The sequence below is a fragment of the Mesocricetus auratus genome, unplaced genomic scaffold (genome assembly GCF_017639785.1).
Source record: "Mesocricetus auratus isolate SY011 unplaced genomic scaffold, BCM_Maur_2.0 Super-Scaffold_100003, whole genome shotgun sequence".
Taxonomy (NCBI): Eukaryota; Metazoa; Chordata; class Mammalia; order Rodentia; family Cricetidae; genus Mesocricetus; species Mesocricetus auratus.
The window spans coordinates 52,168,170-52,173,819 of NW_024429188.1; the positions used below are offsets into that span (position 1 = coordinate 52,168,170).

The 5,650-nt window shown below is 39.9% G+C and overlaps 1 non-coding gene across 1 annotated transcript; it reads left to right on the forward strand.

The window, feature by feature from the left end:
- The first annotated feature begins 2,606 nt into the window (after positions 1–2,606).
- Positions 2,607–2,773, forward strand: LOC121140122. The gene has a single exon (XR_005876954.1). It is a non-coding gene; the product is annotated as a U1 spliceosomal RNA (small nuclear RNA).
- Positions 2,774–5,650: the final 2,877 nt, after the last annotated feature.

Genomic DNA, 5,650 nt, shown 5'->3' on the forward strand with positions numbered 1-5,650 from the left:
CCTCCCGAGTGCTGGGATTAAAGGCGTGCGCCACCAACGCCCGGCCCAAACTCCATGTTTCAATGCAAGAATTGTTTCATAAAGCTTTCATGGTAACAAAAACTCATAAATCAAGGCACTTCTAGAATATATTAGGTGGACAGGTTAAAACAAAGCAGGTAAGTCACTGCTGTAGATTTCAGATACTATTGGAGGATATTCTTAGCCTTGTGGTTGGTGGAAGCTAGAGAGGAAGGCAATAAATGGCTATTAAGAGGGCCAAAGATGGCCCATGATCCTTTGACTCTGGACTTCAAACATTCCGAAGTCTCCACAATCACTGACGATCTGCTCAGTTCATCAACTGTGCAGAAGGCTCAGCAGCAGCAGGTGTGGCTTCTTTCTAAGAGCTTTCACTTACAGATCTGTAATCTCAGCACGTTGCAGGTGAAGGCAGGAAGGTCAGAAGTTCAGGGCTACATACACACCAAGTTTGAGACCAGTCTGACCCTATCTCAAACAAACAATAAAGAAAGACAGACTTCATCTTTTCTCTCATATTCAAAAATTAGATTTAAAATTGTGTGTGTGTGTGTGTGTGTGAGAGAGAGAGAGAGAGAGAGAGAGAGAGAGAGAGAGAGAGAGAGAGAAAGGGAGAGAGAGAGAACTAGAAAAGGGAATCATGAGAGGGGTGAAAGCATGGTATGTATAGTGGGAGGGTAATGAAATATATGTGATATAAGAGTTGCAAAGAAAACTGTTTAGGGAGAGGGAACCAGCCAGAATGTGGGCAGAGGGCATGATGGGGAGGGAAACAAAAATTTTTAAATGTGCATATTAGCCAGGTGGTAACGGCACATGCCTTTAATCCCATCTCTCTGGAGGCAGAGACAGGCAGATCTCTGTGAGTTTTGAGGCCAACCTGGTCTACAGAGCAAGTTCCAGGACAGGCTCTGAGCTACAGAGAAACACTATCTTGAACCCCCCCAAAAATGGTGCATCTTTTCATATGTATGAAAAACCACAATGACATTAATTTAAAATTTACTAGGAATATGTTTTAGTTTTTATTGCCTTGAAGAGACACCATGACCATGTAAAATTTTAAAGATTTATTTATTTATTATGTATACAGTGTTCTGTCTGCATGCCAGAAGAGGGCACCAGATCTCATCATAGAGTGTTGTGAGCCACCATGTGGCTGCTGGGAATTGAACTCAGGTCCTCTGGAAGAGCAGCCAGTGCTCCTAACCTCTGAGCCATCTCTCCAGGCCTGACCATGGCAAATCTTATAAAGAAAACATTTAATTGGGGTAGCTTACTTGCAGTTTCAGAGGTTCAGTACATTATCATCAAATTTTTTTCTTCACTCAGCTTATTCCCTTTCATTAATCATCTTCATTAGAATTACATCTAATATCCACATGACAGAGTCTAGAGTATGCTGTTTTGAGATTTTTTTCTGCCAACGAAATTAATCCAAAACTCTTCACTTTAGCCTCAGGTAGACCCTTTGGAGAAGGGCAAAAGGCAGGCAATTCCTTCACCAGAATATCACAAGAATGATTTCTAGGCAACATGGTAAAAATTTTTTCCTCTGAAACCTCTTTATCCATCCCTGGACAGTGCATCAAATCAAACTCAGCACCGGTGTCATCCATGCTCCTACAATGCCCATTAAGCATTGCTTAAAGCATTCCACTGCTTTCCATACCCAAAGTACCAAAGTCCATATTACTCCAAACAATACCATGGCCAAACCTATCACAGCAATGCCCTAGTCTCTAGTACCTGTTATGCCCAGTCTGTGAGACCCCCAAAAAGACCACAAAGGAGCCCACTCACTGATGCAAATACACAATGTTTCCTTTAATGGGATACAAGCCTTGGCAAGGACTTCGTCCAGCAAGCTGACCCAACAGCTTCGGGAAAAGGCCCCCAACCCTCTATTGCAGGAAGCTTATAAAGGCAAAAAAAAAAAAAACCACACAGTTGGCCAAGGTTAAACAAGGTTAAGCAGGGACATGGGGGTTGCAAGTTGGCTACTCTTTTATCTTGGGAGGGGATTGAGGAATTTCTGGAATTTCTATCGCCTTATCTCCAGGTGTGCTCGCAGTCAGGCAGTTACAGTTATCTGTTCTTCTGAGGACAAAGAGCTAACATTGGGGCATTTACACAGCTTGGGGTGGATTCCTTTCTCCAAAAATTGGGAGTTTAGGCATGAGCTATTGTCATATACAGAGGTCAAGGGGTACTAAGCAGGCAGCAGCTCTAGCCTTTCAATACCAATTTCTGTCTTAGGATTTTTATTGCTGTGAAAGGACATTATGATCAGGCTACTTTAATAAAGAAGTATTTAATTGGGGTGGCTCATTTACAGTTTCAGAGGTTCAGTCCATTATCATCATGACAAGGAGCATGGCAGTGTGCAGGCAGATGTGGTGCAGGAGCTGAGAGTGCTACATCCTGCAGGCAACAGGAAATCAACTAACTGTCACACTGAAGGAAGCTTGAGCAAAAGAGGTCTCAAAGCCCACCCCCACAGTCACCTATTTTCTTTAACAAGGCCATACATCCTAATAGTGCCATCCTAATAGTGGGTCCATTTTCTTTCAAAGCACCACAGCATACTTACCTGGCAGGGAAGGTACCATGATCAGAAAAGGTGTTTTTTTTCCCAGGTTGAGGCTTATCCATTGTACTCTGATGAGCTGGCCTCCGCAATTCACCCAACTTCAAGGAAACTCAGCTTCATAATTTGTGGTAGTGGTGTGTGTGTGGGTACTGTGTCCTCAATTAATAATTATGGAAAAAGATGTACTCCCAGAACTTGAGTGGTGGAGGCAGGAGAATCAGGAGGAGTTCCAGGTCATCCTCAATTACAGCCAGCCTGGGCTACAAGAGATCTTGTCTCAAACAGCTAAAACAAAACAAGAGGGGAGGAACAGTCAGGTCTATGAGAACTAACTCCTAGGAGTGGGAAAATAGGAAGGGAAGAGGATTAACTCTAGCCCTGGGGGAAAGGAAAAAGGTCTTTCTGGAGCTCTAGAATTGTCCCAGGAAATCTGACACAATCCTACTTCTATGCAAATCCTATAATCCCTTCTTTCATTTTCCCTACAGTATCACAATTCCATCTAGACTCAAAGATCTTTAGAATTCCATAGGGATCCAAAATAGTTTTAAAGGAAATACGATTACAAATATAAAATGTTCTGAGTCACTTGCAACTTGGGAAATGATAAATTAGGTCTAAACTAATAAATTAAAAACTAAAAGAATATAGTTTTATATACAACTGATAAAAAACTAATAACTTGGGAACTAATTAATAATAAAACAATATAACTTGTAGATAGGTTATAGCTCAGGAGTTGAGCCCATATTTAGTATGTGTGAGTCCCTGGGTTCAATCCCTAACACTATTACAAACACAAAAATATTTTGGGCAGCTTTTGAAACAAGAAAAATGATAAATGTTAACAGTATTTGTACTGGTTGTTTTTGCTTTGTTTTTCTTTTATTTATTGTCAGTATGCTAGAAGCTAGAAACATCTAGGGAAAGGATCCTTAACTGAGAAAGTGCCTCTACCATGTTAGCTTGGAGGCAAGTCTGTGGGGCACTTTCTTGCTCCTTTTTTTCAAAAGCGATCTTTATTGACATAGAGAAATAGTGCCGGGCGTTGGTGGCGCACGCCTTTAATCCCAGCACTCGGGAGGCAGAGGCAGGCGGATCACTGTGAGTTCGAGACCAGCCTGGTCTACCGAGCGAGTTCCAGGACAGCCTCCAAAACCACAGAGAAACCCTGTCTCGAAAAACAAACAAACAAAAAAAAAAAGAAAAAAAGAAATAGCTCAGGAGTTAAGAGCACTGCCTGCTAATCCTGAGGACCTGGGTTCAATTCCCAGTACCCACATGGCAGCTCATAATTGCCTATAACTCTGGTTTCAGGGAATTAAACACCTTCACAAAGGCATACATGCACACAAAAATACGAATGCACATGAAATAAAAAATAAAGTATTAAAAACTTTATTATAACAACTAGCAAATAAATAAAAACACCACACACTAAAATTAAGCAGACACAAAGGCTAGACAACTCAATATAGTTAGGATAGACATTTGAGGTGGAAGCTGTGGAGCACCACAAGAAATTTTACACTTTTATTAGCTTTATTACTGAATGTATCCTATGCACTTGCCTACTACCAAAACCAGAAAAGTCCATAGCAGAATTAAAACTAGAAAAACAACTTTACCTCCTCTTTCATAACTCATGTCTGCTATCTACATTAAATCCTTTATCATCCTCTAATATTTAGTCTTTCTTATTCTCCTTTATACATGCTATACTATATTCACATGCACATTCATTTACACATGAACATAGATTATTGGCTAGATTCTACATATGAGAAAGAACATGTGTTTTTTATATTGAGATTGTGTGACCTTGCTTACTATTATAGATTCAAAATCCATCCATTTTTCTGCAAATTTTTAAGTTCATTTTTCTTTAGCGCTAAGTAGTATTCGTGTGTGTGTGTGTGTGTGTGTGTGTGTGTGTGTGTGTGTGTGTGTGTGTATAATCCATTCATCTGTTGGACAACTAGATTGATTTCAATTCTTTGCTGTAATAAATACAGCAATAAACATGGGGTACAAATGTCCCTATAGTAGATTACAAAGTTCTCTGGGTATATACTCAGGAGCAAAATACCTGAATCATATAGTAGTTCTATTTTTTATTTATTTAACTTTTGGTTTTTTGAGACAGGGTTTCAATGTATAGCCTAGACTGTCCTGGAACTCACTCTGTAGACAAGACTGGCTTGGAAATTGCAGAGATCCACTGCTTCTGCCTCCCGAGTGCTGGGATTAAAGGTGTGTGTCAACCATGCTAGGTTATTTATCTTTTAATTTTTAAAGAAATTTCAAAATAATTTCCGCAGTGGTTGTATTAATTTGCAACAGTGAAGAAGGGTTCCTGTCTCTCCATATCCTTTCCAACATTCATTGTTAGATTTCTTGGCAGTCATTTTGACTGGGCTGAGGTGCTATATCAAAGTAGTTCTAATTTGTATTTCCCTGATGATTAGAAATATTGAATTGAACATGTTTAAAAATATTATTGGTCATTTGTGTTTCTTTTTTTATAAGCTATTTAGTTATTTGCCCATTTCTTGTTGATTGGCAGTTTAATTTCCTTGGTATTTAATTTCTTCCAAATATCTTACAGTTTCTAAGAATAGTTTTTATTTTGGCCACAAAAGGACCTTGATTCCACTGGAAATGGAGTTACAGATAGATGTGAGCTATCTTTTTTTTTTCGAGACAGGGTTTCTCTGTATTGTTTTGGAAGCTGTCCTGGAACTCGCTTTGTAGACTGGCCTCGAACTCCCAGAGACCCACCTGCCTCTGCCTCCCGAGTGCTGGGATTAAAGGCATGTGCCACCAATGCCCAGCTAGATGTGAGCTATCTTACATGAATGCTGGGAACTAAACTCCAGTCCTCTGGAAGAACAGCAAATGTTCTTAAACCTGAGCTATCTCTCTAGCCCTGTGTTTATAGTTTTATGGAGATAGGACGATTACAAGAAAGACTGTTTACTGCTTTGGGAAGCGGGAATTCAGCATCATGGAGGAACTTGTAGAATGTTACAAAAA